We start from the raw sequence: 25,103 nt of genomic DNA on the forward strand, positions 1-25,103 counted from the left end.
CAATCACAAAGGCTTTGTTTAAGAGAACTAGCTTTATGTTTTAAGTAGGAAATTATAAAACCATTTTTAAAAACTCTGTGTTCAAGTTTACAAACTCTCAAGTAGACCTGTGCTTTTGTTCTTAATATAAAATGGTATGAGCTTAGTATTTTTGCTCATCTAATAGTAATTCTGACCTAAATTCCAGTAAATGTGTAATTCCTAAAATTACCTGATACTAATTGCTGAATTCTGTCTAATAATTGAGTAAATTAAGTGGCATAATTTTAGACTAGTTCTTTCCATTACTTCATCAAAGTTTCACAGGTAGTTTTACCAAATTTTCTGGAGTTGCAATTTTTCTGGCATGTTTGACAATCCAACAAATCAAGTTCGGTGTCATTTACAATAACCTCATTGTTTTCCGTTATTTTAAGATTAGGAAAATAAGATACTCTATTTTGGAAACTTAGACTGTTGTTAAAATTAAGTGATCTAATAATAATATATTACATTAATATGAATAGATCCAAGTATGGATTGAGAAAATAAAAGAACATTTCCTACTATTTCATTTTATTTACTAATTCTTACGTTGAAGTCATGGGGATTTTGTTTTGGTTCTGAATTCTAAGTACCCTTACTGTAGTTGTGATAGTGAACTGTTGGATGCATCCCAAATGTGGGTTCTGAAGGAGGCAATGTAATTGTCTTAAAACATTCCTAACTGAAAATATCACATTTAATGTTCAGTGGCCAAATGGAATTACCTGCTGCTGCCACCCTTGATTTACAAGGAATATAAAATCCATGTAACAGTTGGTTTTGGTAAAGCAGAGTGGTAATTTTTTTTCAAAGTTGTTCAGCTGTTGTACATTTACTGAATAATATTTGAATGTCAGGTGTTCAAAGGAATTATTGAGGTTATGACATGTTAATATTCTCACCCTCTGAATTCAAATACTTTTTCTGATATTTATTCCTCAGATGAGATTTGAAGCTGTGCCTGGATGTATGAGATAACACAATGTATGAGATATAAAAATGGTTTGGGTTTTTGGAGTTCTTTTTTTTTATTTTCCTCAATATCTGTCATCATAATATTGTTCTATGATGGGATCACTGGCTGGCCAGGAATGCGAGTGATGAGAACTGAAAATTCAGGTAGAACAGCTTATGGAAGACATAGGAGCTCTTAGGTGTGACTTACTCTTGGCATGGTGGTCTTTGCCAGGTTTTTATTTCCCAAGTCTAGTCTGGCCTCAGGGGAGTTATGACATGAGCAGTGTGAACTGCACATGGATCCTACAGGAAATCAAAGTTTTCCATCCTTCCCCAGGTTTTTCCCTCTTGGAGCCAGATGCTCTCTGCTCTGTAGGACCTGCCCAGCTCCTCTGTGACACTCCTGTTTCTGACTGGTGCTTCGTGACCTCTGCTTTGGTATTGGCATAGTTTGTTAGAGATAACAACTTAAATAAAAAATAGTTTATTTCTCTGCAGAGCACTGCATGGGATAAATGTCCTTCTGTGGATGCTTTGTGTTTCACAGTGAAATACCAGCAGTTGCCTTGTTGATGCAGAAAGATTCTGAAGTAAGAGTCCAAAATACAGGGTCCAGCAGTGAGCTTAGAAAGAAATACACTTTTGAAGATTAGAAAGAAAGTCTAGGCCCACAACAGCCAATTGTTGACCTAATTACACCCAGAACACTATTGTAAATGAATTAATATTTACTTTCTATATCCACTTTACTCAGGAAAGTTGTGTATTTTTTCCCCCTGATTAACTCTTAAAATTGGAGGTTGTGTATGAGAGCTCTGAAATCTGTTTTCCAAATATAGGCTGATTAAAACCAGCAACACAAAAATGAATCACTTCCCACAATGCTGAAACAAAAGCTTCAAGAATTTGCACCTGCATTTGAAAGCATGTAATAATTATCACAAGCTTCTTTGTGAATCTAATTTCTTGAGCATCTGCAATAAAATGTACAAAATCCTTTTGCGGACACAAAGATTCTGCTTTAAAAAAAAAAAGAAAAAAGAAAAAAAATAATATGTAATTTAGTAAGAGAAAAGGGGAAAAAAGGTGAATTTCTGTTTATTTTAAAGCTTGCTTTATGGAGGGGTAAAAACATGATCAGATTCATTTCAGACAAGACAGATTACAGGATATTCAAACAAAACAGCTGAAGATTTATGAGTATGGTGCATGATTAAACATATCAGGTTTGTTTGTGTTAGAGCAGTACTTTGTGCCATACCTGTTGCTTGGTGGCTCTTAAATGAGGTTTACTGTGGAGAGGGACTTTTCATTTGTTTACTGTGCTAATTAATCATCATGAAGCAAGAGTGATGGTTTTGTACAATTCCATTATCCAACCTGTGACGTAAAGCAACACTGATCATATTACAGTTAACAAGAAAATTGTCAGTAAATAGTTTTGGAGCCTTGACTGTATAAATGTGTGCTTTCCTGCATACTGACTTGCAGCTCTTAGCTCCTATTGATTTCCAGCTGCCTGTGTGGTTTAGCTAACTCAATAGAACTATAACTACTTTGATACAAATGGTCATTTGCTTTCAGCTTTTCTGTTATTGGGAAAGAGAATTTCTGAATAAAGATTCGAAGTATAACTTTTCTCATAGCCACTGAGGAGTTTATGAAAAAGAAAAAAAATAGGCACTTGATATTAATTAGGGGTAATTTAAGATACAATAAAATGTTGTTAGCTTGGCTGGTGGCAGAGGAATCTTCAGCTTCCCAAGTATTAAATGATATATGACATGACTGAAGAATACTATTTTCTGATAGATCTGATGCAATTTCATCATATCATCCTCCAAGTACAGCTGTTAAATTTTAGTCCTCAATGTTTTCTAGAACTTTGGCTAGATAGTATTCTTCCAGAAAAACTTTCATACAAAAAAAAAGTTTAATGTCCTTTACAAGAATATTTTTTGTTTTAAAAAAGGATACCACATTTGAAATACGCTCCCCTTCATAAAATTGTCTACAATGCAGTATGAAATAACTCTGATGAGGTTTTTGAAGTGTTTATATTATGAAAGCTGCTTTTGTTCCTGACTGTTGTGGGTTAATCCCAACAGGCACCCAGCCACTTGTTCATTCCCCTCAGAGGGATGGGGGAGAGATTTGGAAGGGTAAAAGTGAGAAAACTTGTGGGTTGAGATGAAGGCATCTCAGGAAGTAAAGCAGAAAATGTGTGGGCAAGTGAAGCACAACAAGGAATTGATTCCCCATTTCCCATGGCTGGGCAGGTGTTCAGCCATCCCCAGGAGAGCAGGGCTCCAGCACTCATCACAAAGGTTGGGAAGACAAACAGTATCACTCCCAATGTCCTGTGTTCCTCCTCCTTCCCCTGGCTCGCTGTGCTGAGCACAGTGCCATATGGTCTGGGATATCCCTGGGGTCAGCTGGGGTCACCTGTCCCCTCCCAAGACCTTGAGCACCCCCAGCCCACTCTCTGGTGGGACAGGGGAGGAGCAGAAAGTGCCTGGTGTTGTGTGAGTGCAGCTCACCCGAAATGTCCCCGTGTTACCAACACTCTTTGGGTCACGGATCCAAAACACAGCCCTGTACTGGCTGCAGTGAGGAAAATGAACTCTGTCCCAGCCAAAACCCCTTGCCAAGAACACAGCACTACAGAAAATAAATTCCCAAAGATGATCTGTTTGTATTTAAACACCTAAATTGAATTGGTTTCGTCATCATTATCATTATTACTTTAAGTTCAGTGGTTTGCATTGCCCTCAGTTGGCAACTGAAACCTTTTTGTAAACCAAGAAACCTGAAAATTTGAATTTCAGTTTCTCGCTCCCTACTTTCCTCTGTGCTTTAACAAAGTTGTTTTCTGTTCCAGAATCTGAATAAATTGAGTTTAAATAGACTTAGATACTTTAACGACAACTGTGTTACCATGATGTCATTTGGTTTTAAAACAGGTTGTAGGTAAATTCTGAAATTAGCAATGTTGTTGAAATTATACATAGGAAATGCTTCTTTTCTCCAAAAGTTGTGTATTTTTCTCTCTTTCATCTTCCAGCTTTCTCGTGAACTTCTCATAGAGGATTGTATAAATATCACAGAATCACTGCTGATCTTTAAGATCTCCAGTCCTTTCCACTTACGTTATTACTGGTTTTCTTTTAAAATGTGCCTTACTCTACATCTTGTGGCACCATTTTTTTTCCCCCCCACCTAGTATTCTAAAAAAAAAAAAGTCTATGATTATTTCACATCCATGCTGCTGCTCAATGTCAAATAAATTCATTTGTGGGGTTAACATAAACAGATGACTGTCATTAAAAAAAAATAAATTAGTGCTGACTCACACTAATTGGAGTGTCATGCAGAGGTGGTAATTCTGTATGTAAAAGAACCAAGCTTCCCTAAAATAAGCCCACTTCAATTTCCAGAGCTGAAAGCTTAGGGTTTGATTAATTATTTTGGAGTTGTTTTCATTCTATTCTGGGACTGGTTTTATTAATGCATTCTTCACAAACCTTTATCGCTTTCTGCATCGCTCTAATAAGTGTTGAGATCTGAGGGGACCAGCTGGAGCAGCTGTGTTCCCCCTTGGATCTGGAAGCTAAAAAAACTTTCATCTCTGTTGCTGTCTCAGCTGCTGTGGCCTTCCCATAACTCAAACCAATTTCAAAGCAGTGCAAGTAACCTCGTTGGAATGCTTTTGGAAAACCACAGGAAGATTGGTTTGTGTGATGTTTTGGTTTTTTTTCCCCTGATTATTATTTTTTAAATAGTATTGTCTGTTTGAATCGAATGCTTCCATTTTAAGGTGACCTGTGCACAATGCCTGTTGTGAACTGGCAAGACCCATCCTGTAGCCAGGTTAGGCATTTTGGTGCTCTCATTTAAATGAGGAAGAAAGGGCAGGGATTCCAGCAGGGCAGATGGCATGTAAAGACTGAGCTTAAGAGGTTTGTTTAAATCTTTTTGATAGTCATATAGGGGTATGACCTTTGAGTCAGGTTGCAGGAAGAATTGTATTTCAGACAATTTTGCCATAAAGAGAAGAAAACCTTCCTTAAAGACATACCAATATTCGGAAGTCGCGTTGACAGGATGGGCAGAAAAGCATTAAACAAAAGTAAAGCAGTGGGAGGAGAGCTTTTGAGACCTCATGGGAAGACTGTGTGCTTTACTTGCTTCTTCATGTTTCTGACCTCAGAGGGAACCTCAGACTTTTTAACCTTTCTTGACTGACTCCAGTGAAGTGTAGAATAGTAGGAGTACCAGACTTTCCAGGAAGGGAGAAATTCCTGCTGCTGACCTTCATCAAAACAGAGAAAAGCATCTGTCTTTGCTTCTGAATCCTTAATCTGTGATTGCCAAGCTGACAAAACACAGGAGAAAGCCTCTCCCTCCCCTGCAGTGTAGTGACAAAGTTTCTTAAACTCTTGCCAATAGGAATCTGCCAATGGGGTAGTGACTGAATGGTTACTAATCAGGATGCTAAACCAGTAGCAAAAAAATTGTTGAAACTTATCAGACTTTAGTAGTTCAAAAGAAATGATCAGACAGGGTGCTGCCTTTATGAATGGATTTGCAAAGTAAACACTGGAAACCCCAGAAACAGAATTTGTACTGATAGAGGAACCAGTGATGACTCTCTGAAGGCTATGTAGTTAAATGTTTTAGGATTTAATTTTATCTAATTGCTTGCAGCATTTTATCTTAGGATGAGTCTGTCTGAATAGATCCATGTGAACTAGCTCTATGTTTTCGGTGTAGACAATGAACACGTTTCTGTCTCACAAAGGACACTTAGAGCCACTCTGGAGTCATTGAGCCCTTCTGTTTTCAAAATAAATTGTCTTCTAGCCTAGCCCTGAACTTTCCCCTGCTTGTCTCAGAGCTTTGTGCTGCCGTGGTCAGGGAGGCAGTGCTATAGAAAACATCAGCTGGGTGCCAGGAGGCTTGCAGGGTGCAGACCCCACATCCTTCATAAAGGTTCTACCAGTATTGCTCCAGTCCTGCTCCTCCTCTGGTCATCCCAGCTGCATCCCATGGCTGGTGGCTTCTTTCAGATGCATAAAATGTCTGAGCACACAGCAAAAGCATGCTTGAGTGACAGACTGTCACTGCTGACTTTCACTTTCTGCCTATTCACCCAATTAGTAGTCTCAGGGTGAATTCCAAATTAAGTGGTATTTTACAGCACTAGCACAGCACTAGTGATTGCTCTCTTAGGCCAGCAGGCAAAGGCATCATCCTCTTAATTTCTGGTGTCAGGGGAACTTTTGGAGTTTATGGATGATGATTTCTGTCTCTCTCCCATTTATGACTGGTAACAGAATGATTTATCGCTGATCATATCATATTTCCATTCAGTAAAGGACCAAGAAAGGAAAAGTATATTTTGGGAATGTAAAAAAAATGTACGGATTGAAGCACAGGGTTTCATTACTATTCTTTGAACCTCCTAAATGATTTGACCTTTATCCATAAAGTGATCGTTGTGGTCAACAAAGGCTAGTATTGATTTACAGCACAGCTAACCTGTCAATTCTAAGCTCAGCCTCTGACCTTTTGTTTTGTTGCTGGAAAAAATTATGGCACGTGCTTGAGTCCTACTGTTTAATAGTTTCTTTTTCGATATGCAAAAGGCCAAAAGATTCATTCTAAATAAATCAGCTGCTTTAATAATCTAAGTGTCAGGAGAAAGCAAATTGTCCATAATTAAGTTCAGAAAACCTGACTGCCAAAAGTGTTTCTCAGAATTGCAATGAGTTTTTTTCAGGAGACAGTGAATGTGTGTGTTTCACAGTGGGTAGCTGCCTTCTGTTACCACATGCATTTTTCTTCCTTCTTACTTAACTTTTATCTCACATCTGTACCAAGTGGGGGGAAAAAAATAAAAGGTAGACGAGATCCTGATTGCTGCATTTTTCATGTTTTAAACTTCCTTCTTTTAAATCTTGCTCACAAACAGAACACCACTGAGAGGATCTGTTTCCTTCCTATTTCTTCTTCGCAGATAAAGTGATGTTTGCCCTCTTCTCTAGAGCAAGGTAGACCACTTCACAGCAGCTTTAACCTCCAGCACATGAAAGATGCATATTTTTTTTTTGCCAGGATGTCAGCCCAGGGAGGTAGTGTTTACATTGTGCAGTAATATGGCTTATATAAGTTAAATGTGCTGACTGACCATTTAATTGTGCAGATGGCTTCTTTGCTTTGCTTTGTCTCTATTTGGTTTGTTTGAAATTGTTTGTAAAAGGCTGTTAATGGAACTAATGGGAATGAATTATAATCCTTGCCCTGCTCTCTCCACTCTCCCCACCCTCACAAAAGAAAAAAAAAGCAGTTTTGTACATTGAAAACCTGTTGTTTATTTCTAGAAAGTAGGTTACACTATTATAATTGGGGTTGTATGGAAATGTAGCATTATGCATGTAATAATCATCAGCATCTCAAGGCTTAGTGTCTTTTAGTTTATAGTTTTATTCTAACATTCCATGTTTAGGAGTGAAAAATACTTTCTCTATAATGTGGACAAAAATTTCTATTATTGCTATAGCAAAATTTAACTTTTATGTTTTGAAGGGCAGAATGTAATTGGATTTTAGAGAAAACAAAAAACTTTAACTGGCAGAGTTCTCACCTAGATCATAATTTCTTCTTCTGAAACAATGGATAACAGAACTATCCCTTATTCCTGCCAGACGCCACCAGAGTTTGCATGTGCCTTAACACAAGTGAAAGAGTTGACTGTGAGGAAAAGCTCACCAAGTTTGTTTTGTTCCACTGCCTTTTTTACAATGCTTACATGAATAAGCCAGTGCTATCTTGTTTCTTTTAAGCTGTATGGCACAGGACCTTCTAGGACCTTCAGCAATACTCTATTTATTGAAAATTACTCTGTTATTAATGCAGTGTTCTGAAACCCAGGCACTCCTTTACCCCCACCTCAGATTGCCCATCCATAGATTCATTGATGGATGAATTCTTGAAGCATCATTTTACCTAGGACTCAGTCTAGATTTGTAAGATAGGGGATTAGATACGCTTGCAGGAACACACAACTGTATCAAAGAGATTGTCAATACTATGCTTCTTTTAATGATCATTCATTTTGAATTCCAAATTCAAATTGGTGCTTGGATCTTGTTTCCATGACTACAGTTGCAGGTCTATGAGACTGGTAAATTTGATGCCTACTTGTGTCAGCAATGCATGTACTAGGAATATGTAGAGAGGTGTAAATTAATATCAGTTTGGAGCCTCCTTTATGCAAAGACTGGAACAGCCTTTCATGCCAACCCAGTATATAACTGGCTGGCACAGTGCTGGAAGACAATGTGAGGATATGTACCTCTGTGCAATATTAATATACTGAAGGACTCATATCTAGCCTTGGCTGATTTGGTTAGGCAGGCAAACTCCCTTGTCCTACTCACCCCAGGGAAAACAGATGCCAATGCAGAGGAAGAGCTTTAATAATAGCAGTAGATTTGCCATCTGTCACCTTGCTGGACAAATAATCAAGGATTAAAGATTTAACGCCTGAGAGGGATTTTTTTTTTTCCCCCCCTAAATTTCTGTTCTGGATTTTGTATGTAAATCCCTATGAACACTATAGTGGAGTTTATTGTACTTGCATTTTCCAATGGAGACCAATATTCAACAGAGTTCTGAAATCTCACCTTTAGTAAGCAACTTTAACACATGTAGTTAACAAGGAGTAGGTAGAGATCATGGTAGAGATCTTGTTTGATTCCTTGGCAACTAGATTTGGCCCCTTTTCATTATTTCCCTGGAAGGAAAAGAAGAAGGAAATGCAATGTGCATTACTATGGGCTGCTGCAGACCACAAGATCTGAAATCACTGAAATCTAGGAGTCTCAAAGACTGATGAAGTTGAAATTGTCATTTCATATCTTCAGTCTCAGTTAAGGAGTACATTGTTTTTATGTGCCAGAGCCATGATGGTATGCCATTGACATATGATGATGATATGCCATCTGAAAATGTTTAACTAAATTAGTGTGAAAATCTCAGGATAAATTTTCCTATTGTGTTCCGTGTCTTTATGAAAACCTCCAAGTCATCTCTACAACTTTGTCACTTATTTTGGAGACATTTAGCATGGAGAAAATGTCACAGAAGTGTAAGAAAGTTGTGTGTCTATAGAGCAGGAATGGTGTCCTTCTTACTGCGAGAAAACACATCGGTTAGCAATGTTTGCAGTTTTGACATTATGCTTTTCCCAAGAGAGACAGGCCTGGGAAATCCTTGCATTTGCTTCAGGGGCCCTGGGGAGAGCAGTTTCTTGTGTATCCTCCAACCTTCTCATAATCCTGACCCTTCAGCCAGTGACTGTTCTCACTCAGCCAGCAGCTTAGACTGTTCCCTGATACATGACAGAATGTATTTTATTTTCTTTGTTTAGTCATTTTCCACTCTGGCTTTGGAGTACCAAAATATATTCAGAGAGAGGCATTGAATACTAAATGTGATGGGACCAAACCCACACTTTCTTCAAGTCTAGGTAGTACATTGTAATCTAATATTTAAGCTGAGAATGATTGTCACATGTAGAGTAAGGGTTTGCAAATAAGGTGGGAAGGAACTGCAAAAAGGGTTTTGCTTTTCCAAGCAGTGTGAAATATAAACTATAACCAGTAGAGTCCTGATCACGTTACCTAGTCCAGTTCTTTGACATTTCAGTGCTTCAGTAGTTCAGTCTCTCCAGTTCTTTGTCTGTGCAACAAAACTTTCTAATAAATGAAAGTGTTTTGGCATAGGTGAAGCTATTGGATTTGCTATTACACTATTGAAGTGAAAATTAACAGTACGCATGCAATGTTCATTTCTCCTTCTGCTCTGTGAAATTTATTCCCCTAAAAGCTGATATCCTCACAGAAGGCATCATTCCTTTTGCTCTTATGGCACACAGACCCTTCCTTTGCTTTCTATTTATTATTGACAAAGGGATTTACATCTTAAAGTTGATGGTAAATGAAGTGAACCAATATTTTCACTTGTGCAGTTCCATCATGAGATGAATACATTATAATTACAGTCTCATTTTGACTTAGATGAAGAGAGTATGAAAACTAGCTATTGTACCTGTTGTTGCCCTTCCTTGATTTCATGCAATAGCTTTGAGAATATTTAATTCACAAGTGTGTAGCTGCTTGTAGATTTGTCAGTGTATTTCTACTTCCCTTAGAAGAGCCAGGATTCTATTTATTAATGATATATATAGGTGTATGTATTTTAAAACTGGGATGTTCATTGAGAGAACAAGTGGAGTCCTCTGGAGCTAACAGCCTCATTTTGCCTAGAATTTTTCCTTTCATTTTTTTCTTTTTCTTTCCTTTTTTTTTTTTTTTTTTTTTTAAATTACTGGGCTTTAAATTTACTGTGTGCAGAAGAATTAAGGAGTGGGATTTTCAAAAGACTCAGCAGTGGCCTCATCTGTACTCAGTGAAGTTAGTGATAAAATACTCAAAGCTGGATTTTATAGGATTAAGCCGATTTACACCATCTGTGAATCTGGCCCCCATTAACTTCAGCGGTAGCAGATTTAACCAACATTGAGAGCTTTTGAAAACCCCATCCTAATTTGGTAGTAAATACTCTGACTGTATAAACAGTAGATGTCAAAGAGGAGTTAAAAATAACAAGGCATCAATCTAGGTTCCCCCTTGTCTTTGTTATAATATCCTTTTTTCTACTTTAAAATTCTAACATATGTACCTGATGATGTGTAGAATTTTTAAATTTATTTATTTTCTTGATATTCTTTAATACTCTTTACTACATCCAGTCACTTACAATCTCAAATCAAACAGGTTTACAAGCAGATTTTGTGTGTGTAGTCAAGGATAGATATTTGGGGGTTGTGGTGTATGTTGGTAAAGCAAAATTTATTTCTGAAACAACAAGTATAATGTTTGGATGCTTTATTTTTATTATAGCAGTAGGTAGGGTCACTGAACCACATAAAGCTATCTTGCTGTCCATACATATGTTCTTTTTATCTGTTAGACATAGCTCAGGTATTTTTAGCTATTGTCCATGCCTATTTGTGTTTATTCACTCTACTACAGCCAAATAAATGAATGTGTGTTACAGCAGGACTGAAATCTTCTGTATGGCATAAAAAATGGTGTGAAAGCAATTGTGCCTTTTGGAATCATCCTAACTGGTTTATCTGAGAACTTGGATAAAAAAGCTAAATGTTTAATTCCATTGTACTTCTGTGGAAATACTTGTTAAATTGATAAGCAGTCAAGTACTGTAGTTACTGCCTATTTCAGCCTTTGTACTCAAATATTTTGGGTTTTGAGTGGTGTAAAGTATGTATTTTGGGTCACTTCTTAACTTGTATATCTTCTTTGTTAAATTCAGCAGGGAGGGTAAAGTTTCCCATGTTTAGAGCACTGTCACTACTAAATTTTTCTATTCAAGACAGACCAGAAGCAAAAAAGGCATTTCACCTTGATAATGCGATTTCATAGCGTCGTATTCCCGTGCTCAGGGTTAGAATTTATCTGGAGATGTTGAGCATTGAGCAGTTAAAGTTGTCGCCAACAGGATCACAAGAAGTACCATGGTCACTGTCCTTCAGTGTGGATCCAGGTTGTTTGCTCCACAAAGAGGAAAGTGTCTGGCTACAGACAGCCTTCAGACAGCACACGCATAAACAAAGCCTCCATCAACGCTTCAATTCTCAAAGTGGTAATTGAGGTTTTAGCAACAAGACTCTGCTTGACTGTAACCAGAGTCAAATAGCAAAAACTAGTTTCAGCTCTTTGAACACTTACTCATTAAGGGACTTGTTAAATGAACCCTGTGTTTGCTCAAATGGGTAGCACAGATCTTTTTGCACCTTGAGCAAATTCACTTATTTTGGCTGCTTACTGTGCTCTGCGTTAATCCTGATTTTTTTTTTTCTGCAAAGGCTTATCAGGTGTGGTAAAATTGAAAGTTCTTAAAAAAGGCCTTTTTTTTGGATGCTATATCACTAAGATATGAAGTCATTTTACTGCTTTAATCTAACTTCATTGTATTTTTTTAATAATAGAAATTTCCAAGTCATGGCTGTAGTAGAGATAGTGCATATTTAAAAGTAATTTGAAAGTTAAATAAAATGTAGCACAAGATTCTGATACATTTTTTTGTGTGTAGATAAAAAAAAAGACAATCAGTGATACTCCAGACATATTTTTAAACTGATAGTTTTTCCTGTGCTGTAAAGCAGTGTTTTAGTTCAACAGTTGAATGAAACTGTATCTGTGATCTTAAGAGGATTTTAGTATCACAAGTATTGAACTTGACTGAAATAGTTTTTTTCCTATTCATATTTTCTACTATTAATGAAAATTGCTTAATTATGGCTAAAATGAAATCTGGGTTAAGAAAAAGAAACCCTTGAATATCATCTCCATGATGGGGCACAGTACAGCAATGGTTGTATTGTATGGCCTTAAAATAATCTGTATTTTTATGGAGAGGATGGAATTATCCTTGTGGGCACAGTGCTGCAGTGATGAGACTCTTGCTTTCAAGGCATAAAATGGGATGTCTCATGTTTTATGTTGTGAGTTTGACAGGATCATTTGATTCAAGGATAGTTTATGGGTTTTTCCTACATAGTCTTTTGAAAAGACAAAGTCTGACATGCTAAAACCAAGTAATACTGTTACTTAAATAAGCTGTTTAATTATTTCCCAGTACTTTTCTGACAAAATGCAGCCATCCCTGTCAGTCTTGTTGCTTTAAATGTTGAATATAAGCAAGGTTTCAGTCCACAGGCTTTTGTTATTAGGCTTTGTAAGGAATCTGAAATTGAACTTTGTGGCATAAAATACCCTTTCGAGGTCCAATAACTGATGCTGTACATGTCAAACTAGTAAGACAAAATGTTCTTTGGAAAATAACCCCAACAAGCATGGTGATTGGCTGTTCTAATTTATTGCTTTTGTTTAAGAGAAAGGAAAACTGGGTTAGGTAGATGTGAACTGTTGTATGTATAATTGCATTGAAAGGGACTCATGGTTTCCTTGTGTCCAATCCTTTTCTCATTCCACGTGCTCACTGAAACTCAGTACAGCACAATAACACAAAGTAGTTAATCCATTAAACCCAAAAGGTCCTTACCATTCTATTGGTTTAATTTTTTTAAAATGTCAGTAATATATTTTATTTAATTTTACCTTGCATTTGCTGTAGATTCTGCTTCTCTGAATGGAGCTGAGCTTCTTATAGCAACACAGAAAGGGGTTGGGTAGAGAGGTGGGGCAGAGATGTTTTCTGCTTCTCCTGGTTGCTGTAGATAAGCATCATGGAAAACTTTCCAACATTAGAGTTGCACACTGGAGTGCTCTGTCCTGGTATCCAGAGTTCTGCTGTTAAAGCCCCTAATCTACAGGCAGTCACAGGGAAAAATATTGTTTACAGGGGAAAAGCAAATTCTGGTGGTTGTTTACTGATTCTCACTGTGTGGATAGGTGGCCTTGTGATCCCACTCAAATGCTGTGTTGGGATGCCCATGTGAGCCATGGATGGATGGATGAACATGCTCATTTCTGAGCCAAGCACTGCCTGAAAGCTCTAATTGCTCTCTTCTTACTGGAAACACAGATTTAGAATTTTCTGGCTCTCGCTGCTCATTTTCACAGACCTTGTAGGAGTGTAATTATCTTGGAGACCATGGCTTGGTGTTAAATTTGGTTTGAAAGTGACGGTATTCCACAAAGTTATTAGGAGGAGACAGGTAAGCAGACGCATAGGCAATCTATCCATATAAACCTTGCTGCTTTAGGAACGCTGCTTCTGTTTGAAAGCATCACTCACACAACACCAGGTCTTTGAAATCTCATTATGTCCTGCAGCTATAATAGGTAGGAACTGTGTAGGAACTTGTTCTTACAGACAGCATCCTGTAGGGTGGGAATATCCCCTGGAGCAATGGCAATATTTTAGGTTTTCATTATGGAAAGTTCTCCCTTGAATATGTTTTTGGAGTGCCTTTACCATTGAAGCGTCTCAGAATTTTGCAAGATCATAGAGTGTGTTTCTTGTAGCCCCTTACTGAAAGGATGATGTAGCAATGTCATATTTGACATGGTTATTCTTATGAATTCCTTTGTATCATATATGAGCAATATATAGGAAAATGCCCAGTGAAAACACATTTGGATGCAAAGGGACCTTGTAGGAATAGTCCTATACTTGGAAAAAATTCACTTCTTCATGTAACTTTGACTCTAATCATTAACATCTGTATTGTTCATTTTGGCATATTTGTCTAGACCTGTGTCTTCCCATCAACATAATATTGATATTTTAGGACTTTTTAATCACTCTCACACCCATACATGCACATGCAAATCTGAAATGAAAATATTTCTTCTCTGCCATAATGACTTCTCAGATGAGGAAAGTTTTTGGAGTTCTCATCCCTGTCAGGTCTGTTGCATGACATATCTCTCTGCATAAAACTTGTTAAACCTTTCAATACAGTGATTTTTCAAACTATTGTGAAACATCTGAAATTAGCATTTAACATCTGTTAACTTGCTGACATATCTTCGAGTTCATCCAGAATAAATTATAAAATGAGTAAAAACGTAAAAAAAAACCTAAAAAAGTCGTCTGTCTCCAGATGCTATCATGACAGACAAAACTGAGTTTACCTGGAGTCATTGCAAAGTATTATGGGATGCAGTTCATGGAAATTGAGACTGACTCTATGAGTGACTTGTTTGTGAAAAAAATATGGCTTTAGATTTTTAGTTTGTGATTCAAAGTAAAACTATGGAAACCCCTTAAAGAAACCACTTATCACAGTAGCCACGTTTTCTGCTCTACACAATTCCAAGGTTTAATTCATTTTATGGCAGCAATTTTGGATCATTCTTCTAATCCATATCTCCAAAAAGACTTAACCTCGAGGGTTCATTCTGACAGAAAGTTTGAACTTGGAGAATTTAAATTAAGCAAATCAAAAGCAGAGGTTTTGACATGAGGATGCAATCCAAAATAGTTTGTACAATAATTTTGCTCTTCACCTTCAGCACGCTAGTTGGATGAGGCATGCTTTGTAACAAGATGCAGGCAGTGTAAGATAACTTGTCTTCTACCCTTCCCGTCAGGTCTGCTCCCAAATCTCACAACAGATAACTGTGTCCAAGTAAAACTTCCCAGCAGTGTTTAACAAACTGAAACGTCCCTGATATATTACCGAGTTGCAGGAATGGAATTTTTGGATAAACAAAACATATCATGTCTCCCTTTCAGTCTTACCCATTCTTTAGAGCACTGTCACTTCTTTTCCTCTAAAGACACATCTAGACCTTTAAGTTATGCTTTTCTGCTCTTTTTAACTCTATATTTAACTGAAGTCTTTTCTGAAGTATGATGGCAAAGCTCAATTTCCAGCTAGAACTCTGCCAGACTAATTGATTAAAGTGTTTAAGGTGTTTCAGGAGACAACCAGAGTTTTTGAATTTATGACAATATTGTCATAAATGAATTAAACATTTATGGATGAAACATGGATATATTTACTGAATTCTGTAGTTGAGAGAACAGTATGGAGGGGAGAGATACACAGCTGATGGAAATTTTTTGGTTTTGTTGATTTACTTTCTGCTGCTGTTTTATGAAATATTACTCTTCAAACATGTTTTGTTGGTTAGTAGGTTCCTAAATGCAGAGGAGCATGTCTAAATAATATGAATAATGTCATAGCTGGTAAACATTGCCACCTGTTCAAGTCAGAGTTTGGGGAGAATTTATGATTAGTGGGCCATTTACACCTGGATTCATGAGCATCCATGTAGGAAAATGTCTCCAAAAACACAGATTGCTAAGATTTCTGCTGTTTTCTTCTCAGTTTCCTCCACTGTCTGCTTCTAAGGTTGTTCTGTCTGTGGTCTGCAGGGCTGTCCCACAGCTCTTCTGCGTGTCACGTTCTCTGAAGGGGACACCTGCTCATATCCAAGCCCATTTGAGGCAGTGGGGCAGTAAAGACAAGTTCTGTTCCTAAATCCTGTGAAGCACAAATGACTTTTTGTTATGCCCAGTCTGATGCAGGTTTTAAGACCAGAATAGTGGGAGTGACATGGAATTTTCAGGGAGTTGGGTCTGCTAGCAGAACTTGCCATATAAGTAACTTGTCATGGAAACTAACTATAATTAAGCACATCCCATTGTCTCCTGGTGCTTTCTTTTCTTTCTTTCCAAAAAGTAGTCAGACCAAATACCTTTTGTATTTTAATTAATTGGTTCTTTCTATTGCGCCTGAATTCCTAATAAATACTAAAATACTTTCACAACAGGGAATGTCTTTAATGCAATTTTTAGATATATCTATCACTGCACTGTTCCAAAATATTTAATTTGACTGCCTGGGTAAATGGAAATACTGGAGATTAATACAGCATTAAAAATACAGTGAAATGTGCATTTCTCAGTCGGTTAAACACAGGCAACTTGGAATTCCTAAGTTGGTACAATTAATCAGTTAGACATACTGCCTCTGTAATACTCAGCTCATATCATTTCCCAGTAGGATTTTTATGTAAAAAAATTATTGCTTTATAATTTAACACTAAGTGCTCCCTGTAGAAAAATTAGAGCGCTGTCTTGTAATGTAAACAATATAGATTACTGGTGTATAGGGTTCGTTCAGTCTTCCTTGTGTTTCTGCCATGTTCATAAAAATGACTGTGAAGTACATGACACTGAATCACTTCCTTTAAAGTCAGTGGGCAAAATTTTCCAAAGAGGAATAATGTTTTCTCAGGGAACTTTTACTTCTGTTCACTAGAACCTGTCCACACAAAGTCATTGCTGAAGATCTAATGAAACATTTTTCTTTGAGTTATTCAGAAAGGCAAAATCCTATAAATGCTTTCCAAACTACCAAATTAAAGAAAGTATATTTTGGTGAGACATATTTCCATTATCCAATTGGAGTTAACAAAAAGGTTAAGGACCCTTCCATAAAGAAATAAAACCTTTTACGACTTGTTTAACTGTTTTATATTTAGCTATAGCAACAAAAACCGTAACCTAAACTTTTGACATTCTCCTTATTATTGATTTTATTGTATTCTTTTCCATTCCCATTAAGCTGTTTGTACACCCACTTTAGTAAATAGTCTACCTAGACACACAGTAAATAGAACTGCAAAGCGGATGAATGACCTCATTTTTAATCCTCATTACAGTTTAATTTCTTTTATTTGCAATGATTTCTGACCTTGATATTTATTTATTTATTTATTAAACCACATATTTAAAGCCTTCTGGCCTGGGAAATATTTCAAATATATTTTGCTTTTTTAATTTATCATAGTGACAAGAAAAAGATGTGTGTCCCTTGAACCGTTTGGGTCAGTATAAAACTATCTTCCTGGAAATGAAATACTGTAATTAGAATTCCTTGGAGGCAATGTTTTCTTTTTAACTTGATGTTACAAGAGAAGGACTTCAAAGACTCTGTGACTTCAGCTGATAGTGGAGCAACTCCCTAAGGCGATCTCAGTCAGACAGCTCAGGGATGGCCATTCAGTGGTAGATAAGCCAGTCTGTGAAGTTAATGAGTAATTCTGCCATTTTAAAATGCATTGCATTTTTATTTATTGGTGAAAATTACAGTTGTGACATCTTACTTAAAAGTTGAGTAGGAATAGGTAAATGGTGCTGGTAACATAAGAATGATCAGAGGTGATAATATCATAGCACTGGCAAGTAAGCACTTTACAATAAAATGCTTTTCCTTCCAAAGGCTCACAGAGGAGGGAGAAACTTGTTAGATCATCCTACCAGCAGTGCAGTTACTTCCCAAAGGGGAGTAATTAAATTGATGTTTAAATTGCTCGAACATCAGTGCATCTTTCACATGAGTGGAGCAGTTTTCCACAGGCAGATTGCACGTGGTGTGAGAATTCCTCTGCCCTGCTCTCAGGAGCGGGATGCTGTGCACAGCCCCTGATCCTGGCAGGATGCTCCATGGGTCTGGGTGCCTGGGAGGGGCTGCTGGTGCTGGGGACAGCTTGGTGTGGCCAGCCAGGGTTGGGGACAGCTTGGTGGGACCAGCCTGGGTTGGGGACAGCTTGGTTGGGACCAGCCAGAGTTGGGACAGTTTGGCGGGACCAACCAGGCTTGGGGACAGTGTTGACACAGGAATTGTTGCTAAGACAGCGACTGCAGCCAGGCTTTTACTGTTGGCACTGAGCCAGGGTTGAGGACTTGCACACATAGTCAACCCCAAGCTTTCTTCTTTCTCCTTCTGATTCTTTTGTCGGGACAGCAGATTCCCTTTCTCTGTGCCCCACTAGTGGATATTTCAGAAGTTGATATTGTAGTAATCAAAGGTCAGAGATGGAAAGCAGAAGGGAAAAATAAGCAAACAAATGCTGTATGGGTAGGATGAAAAGGAGGGCTTTTGGGCTCAGACAGAGATGAGCTACAGGGGCTGGCAAACAGCATGGGAAGTTAACCTGGGAGAACAGGTTATCCTGAGCTGTTTGTTTCTGGAGTGCTGCTGATTACATGGGCAAGGTCTCCTGCCTTTCCCTGGAGACTGGTGTTGCTTATCCTGGCTCCACGTCCCTCTGGCAGCTGGGCTGAGCTGCCTGCAGCTGCCAGGCTGGTGCCAGCCCACAGCGGGAGACAGGGTGTTGTAACCCTTGGGATGAGGGCATGGCCATGAGCCATGGACACAGCACTCGGAGCTGAGCCAGCCCAGCCAGGATCCCCCCAGCCCTGGGGGCTCTGTCAGCCACAGCCAGGCTTTAATAATGGATGGGAGCTCTGAGCTTCAGCCTAAAGTGCAGAGCTTGGCTTGTGTGTGGATGTAAATGAGGCCACTGGACTTTGTGCAGTCTAAGCAAACCCTCTTCTTTCTGCCCTTGGCACCCAGAGTTTTGCTGGTAGTTCCATTTCCTGTTGTGAAGGAAAAGGTTGGGCTGTGTGCATACTTCAGCATAATGGTTCCTCTTGAATCTTTAAACACATTTTTATTTTTGTCTTCAAATTCTCATCTGTTTGTTGAGCACTTGCTTTGCTTTTGAGCTGTTGTGTGAAATGTTCTCTCTGTAACACACTCAGCACTATACGGAAAGAGATTAAAATCCTTGTATCTTGCATGAATTTATTAGAAATCCAGTTTAATTCTGTTTTCTGTTAATGGAAAAGAAAATGCAGACCTACAAATAAGTATTTAAAGTGGTGATCCCATGGTCTTTAAAGTAGCAATATTACTCTAAGCTGTTCCACAGGATGGTAGAATAGTTAGCTGAGATGGTGTCTGAATGATACAATGACAGATCAGATAAGTAACATATTCCTATTTTTAATATTCTGTGAATTTGTTTTTCTCCTGAAATGACATGATTCCTAAAGCATTGGTACTACTGACGCTGCTACTGCACTCACAATAGTGTTGTCATTAAAGAAAGGCAAAATGCCCTGTTCATTTAGGAGAGACTGCAGTTTGTGTGCCTGTCTCCTTTCTCTCCTTCTGACCCCTGAGAACATGCATTGACTTCAAAATTCACAGAAATCAAATTAAGTGCTATTAGTTTTAGAGTGCCTTTCATCTCAGTGGAAATGTAGACCAGAAATGGACCTCCTGAATAGCACAGGCTTTAGAATGTCACTTGGTAATTTCAACATCCAACCTGCAATTTGTGGTTGAGCTAGGGCATATCTTACAGACAGACATCCAGTCTTAATTAAAAGATTTAAAATAAGGGAGAATCTACTACATTCCTTGACTGTGGAGTGTTCTCCATTTTCTGGACTGAATTTGTCCAAAAAAATTGCAACTTTCAGCAACTGGACTTTATCATTCTGTTTGCTAGATTATACTTTTTTTTTTTTACTAGAAATATTCCTATTTTCTGGTGCTCAACTAGGAAATAGTGGTTTAGGGTTGACATGCTGCAAACATAATGTTGATTATATTTAAAAAAAACAAAAACAGTAAGTGCAGTATTTAACTGCATCACTGTATTCCTTTAAATTGTTAATATCTTGTGGTGCTAATTCAGTGTCTGCTTTCATTTTCCATACATCATAAGTATATGAAAAAAAATCCAAATATGCAGAGAAAAGAAATATAAGCATACAGATTAAGTCTGATTTCAGAGTTTTAAATTATAAGGTTCACCTAGGAGCAAAAAGGATTTTATTTTACAGACTTTGTTGTGTGCTATTTCTTAATCTTATTTCCCCCTGAACTTTGATATGGTCTTATAAATCTGTTGTGACAATATTTCCTACAGTGTTTCAGGTAAAGGGCAGGCAATAAAAATGTAGGAAATGCAGTTTAGTTCAATAGAAGGAATTAGATTTAATGTGTAACAACTTTGACATATAGCATGACAGGAAACCTTCAAGATGCAATGCCCGTGCAAAATTTTGTTAGCCAATCACTTCAGTACCTGAAAATTATAGATTATCAAATATTATGTTCCTTACACCTGCCTTGGAAGTAGTGATCAGATTTTTAAACTCATCTAGTTTATCTTTTATTTTAATATCTGATGAAAGATTGCCAGAATTTTCACATCTCTGGCAGTTATTTTAGAAAGGAAAAAACATCCATTCTTTTAATTAAGATAAACTCGCAATAAAATCTCGTTAATGGCATTGTCTGAGAAATACATCCACAGGCTGTCTTGGCAACAAGAGATGGAGATGGAGAAATATATCTGCTGACACAAATTTCTAAAAGTAATCTTTTATTGTTTTTAAAGAAAACAGTGAGTTTTAGCTTTGCTTCCTATACTCATATAAAAAAGAGTCGTATTTTTAAAATATGCAATTAAAACCCCCATGAAAATATTTTAAAATCTCCATTGTCATTGCTGTGGCTGTAGCATAATCTCTAAGGATTGCCATTTTAATGCTAATTCCAGAAGCAAATGGAGCCAGCTGACATGTGCAGTATCAAGAGAAGAAGGTCAGCGCAGCAGCTCGAGACTCAGGAAACAGCAGGAGACTGCATTACCACTCATTACATATATTACAGCAGGCCTCAGGGATTTCTGCATGGCCAGGACATTGTTATGCTCAATCCTGTACAAATGCAGCAAGAGCAGTCCATGGGCTGTGTGATGGCAAAACAGGAGCAAGGAAAATATTTATGGAAATTGTCATTTTTTGGTTTATTTTTTGTTTTTTCTTAATTCTTGCATGTTTAACCAAACCAAACTGGCATATATTCAGTCTTTTGCTGTCCCCTGTGCCTCTGGCTGTGACTCAGCTATTTTAATTTGATGAGTGTCATTAGAGGAAGCGAGGGACACTCAGTGGTTTATGAATTCCCCCTGATGGTACACATATCTCCATGTACTCCTCTAAGTGTACAGGCAGCAAAGAGCTTCTCAAACTCTTTGGGATCCATCTGGCTGCATGCTCAGGCAAATGAAATTACTTAAAGTGGAAATTATTTTATATTGCATTGATTTTTTTTTTTTTTTTTCCCCCTACCTCCACCTCCCAGTTGTCATTAGCCACAATTGTTGTTTTCACCTGGGGATTCATCATAATTCAGATCTGTCTGCCATGCACACGGGGTCTGGATTTCATAATGTTTAAGACTGGAAAGGATCAATAAACCATTTAGTCTCATTGGAACCTTTCATGTCACATCTGCTAAATTTCACCCAATGAAATTTCACCCATCTCTGCATGCTAAGACTGGCAACTTCATATAAATAAAATTATTTTTTTACAGCAGCTGAAGACAGCAGAGAGTAGAGCATTAGCAGTTTCTGAGGTCTGTGCCAGGTGATTAGTCTGCTAGGATGATCTCAGCAGGTGTGCCATCATGCATGCTGAAAGGGGAGATGATTTGTTCCCTCCCTTCCTTCCTGACAGTCAGACCTGTGGTATGCATCCCATCTGATTGTACGTGGGGGGATCGCCATGACTCCCCATGGGCAACCAATGCACACAGGCAGCTGTCTAGGAATGCTGATTCTTCAGTTCTTGGTGACCAATATGTAAAATTACTAAGGAATTACGTTTTTTTTTCCTTTAATTGCATCTTCCCACCTTCCAGAAATTAAAAGGAATAATAAAATGCGAAAATTTTTATCAATTAGATCAGAATGTCTATGGTCACTTTTGCATAGATTTGCTGGGAATCATGGGATTCCCTTAAAGTTCACCCTGGAAGAATAAATTCTCTCTTAAGACTTTAATGTGAGGACCGCCTCTCTGGCCTGAGCTTGGGGAGCCAAAACTGATGGGTTACCTTCTGTGTAAAGGTGCAGCCATTTCTTCACTAGTATTTGCAACTTCTCTTTGTATACAGCCCGTGATTGCTGCATTGGTTCACTCTATTTTTTCTGCTCACAGTTTTACATCAGAAACACATGCCATGGCACTGTTCTCCAAGCACTGCTGTGCAGCGAGTTTGTCTTGATGTGGTTCTGGAAGCACATTTATTTATTTAAGCTATTTATTGGCTTAGAAGCTGGTCAAAGCCTGTGCTGCTGCTGAAGGGAACGGGCTGTTCTTGCCTCAGCCACAGCCAGACCTTCCCATTTCTCCTGCTGCCTTGGCTCTTGTGCTCTCATGGTGATCAGAGTCCTCTGGTCTGACCAAATCTACCGCGGCAAAAATAAACCCGCTCTTGTCTCCATCAGCATGGCCAGGCTGATCCAAGTCCTCATGAGCAGCACTGCAGCTGCCTCCTGAATAGAAGTGGAAAAATTTGCACCCCTTTTACAGTGCTGGTGCAATGTCAGATGAGCCTCTCTTGCTGGTGACCAGATTGTCTCTCCCAGCAGTTCTGTGCCGAGGTTAGTCTGGCTCTGGCACAGAACGCTGCTGTGGCTGGGCTCCTTCCCCATCCAACAGGAGTTTATTTGAGGGCTTGCAGTCTATATTGTTTTAGTTGAGCTCTGTGAAGATCTTCCAAGCTTTAGTTTTTATTCTCTTATTACAAGATTTGTATTTTAATCTCAAAGGCGTTATTTTTTATTTGTCAGTATAAAATAAATTTTTGCTGAGTTGCAGTTGTTTAACCTGGTAGGTTATACTGTAGCAGTAGCTAATGCTTTAAGTCTTTAATTATTTATGTACTCACTGAGTTCTCTGCCATCTGCATGCTTGCAATAGAGATTTTGTGTTTATATCATTGTTTCCAACAAAAAAAAGAAAAACAAAAGCCTCTCAACAATGAACCCAACAAATCAAACCCACAACCAATCCAGTTGGAAACAGAAATGTACTAAGAACAGGTCGCTAGGGATCTTAAAGCACTTCTTTTTATTCTTTGTGAGCCAAAAAGTCATAAAAAAGAAAACATATAATGCAAGTATTTAATAAAATCAAGTTCAGCTATTAAACTGGAAATGAAAATCTAAGATATCAACACAACAGAGACCACTAACACCATCACAAAAATATAACAGATTGGTTGCTAGTCCTGCTGGCTGGCATTATTGGTATTTGTAGGCCCTAAGTACTTATTCTTAGAACAACGAATATACTTTACTTGTTTATGGTTTCCAAGGTTTGAGTATTTGGAGTTTTACTACTTAATAGTATTTTCTTGGCTTTTCTTTTTCTTTCCTTTCTTTTTTTTCTTTTTTTTCTTCATCTAGTGCATGTCTTCCAATATTTTGAATTACTTTTGACTATATAGGCAGACAGAAAAGTTAGAAATTAATCTAAATTTAAAATTCTTTATTCAGTAGCATGTCTAAAGTTACAAAGAATCACCTCATTTTGTCTCAGTAGCTTAGTTTTCCTAAGGACTATGATTTATTTCTTTAAAAAATCAAATCTTCTATTACATGTATTACATTTCACTTTTTCTCATTATCAATGTATATGAAAATTAAAACTCAGCATCTGTAAATATGAATTATTTATTTTTAAAAAAACCACCTTTCTTTCACTCTTGCTGTAAATAGAGCAATGCTGACAAGTATACTAGAAAATACTTATCAGAGATAATTTAAAATTGAGTGCAGTTTCATAGAAGAGCATAAGCCTGATTTTGAGCTGTACAGCATCAAGCAGGGTTGAAGTTGTCTCATCATTTTGGTCATAAAATCTGTAAGAAAGTCTACAGATAAAACCACTATAATTGAGTAATTCTGTTGCTTCCATTCAGGTGATGAAGTTACTAGAAAATTAAATTTAGCACCAGCAAATTCTTTAATATATTCCATCTGACTGACTTTATCAGTGTAAATAGAAAATATGTTCCAGTTTTGTCTGTTTCCTGAAAAATAATCTTACTGGCTTAAAGCCAAGTCAGAACACTCAGAGGAGATCTTTGACATGGGTCAAGTTTTATGGAATGGATCTGGGATTGCTGGTACCAGAAACATGAGTAAGAGATGGTGAGAGGGAGTTTTGGGTTGCTAGCAGCAGACTCTAAGTAAAAACAAGGAAACAGAATGGGGTCGCTTGTGTGGGCACAGCCTAACACTTGAAAAAGGAATCGGTGATTGGTGCATTTGGTAAAAGTGGGTTTGCACAGCTGAGGTGAGGCATTTGGAGGCTTATTATGGTACAAATCTATTCTCAGCCTGAGCAAACAGAAGGAGCTGCCCTGATTCCAGTTAAACTGTGCATGTGTAAATAAGGTGAGGTTGTAGATTTCTGGATCTAGGTAAATGGGAAACCTCTGTCCACACCTGTTAGACAATGTACAATTTTGAGGCTTAGTCATACACTGATCTTAATGCACAAGTTGCACTGTACATTCATATGATGCCAGGGTCCTAGAGAGACAAAACAGGTTCTGTTAAACAAATCTGCCTTGAAACTTGTGGCTCAATATGCTGAAAACTCTGGGTCAAATTTTACTTGGGTTTGTGTGGTCAACAGAACATGGAACTTCACTCTACCCTGTGAAAAAATCTGTTCAGTCTTATCCCAAATAGAGTGCTTAGCATCACTTTTACATCTAGTTTAGCTCCAGATTAGGATAGTACAAAACTTACAGTAAAATGAATTAAAATAGCACAGTGAGTACTCTCCAGACTTGATTCTCTGTTAAGTGCTGAGCAACTCTTCCGTGGTCTCCACAGCAGAAGAGTTGGGAAGGTTCGTCTGATGTTTGATTGTCCTGATCTCCCTAT

Source organism: Catharus ustulatus, chromosome 2 (genome assembly GCF_009819885.2).
Source record: "Catharus ustulatus isolate bCatUst1 chromosome 2, bCatUst1.pri.v2, whole genome shotgun sequence".
Lineage (NCBI taxonomy): Eukaryota > Metazoa > Chordata > Aves > Passeriformes > Turdidae > Catharus > Catharus ustulatus.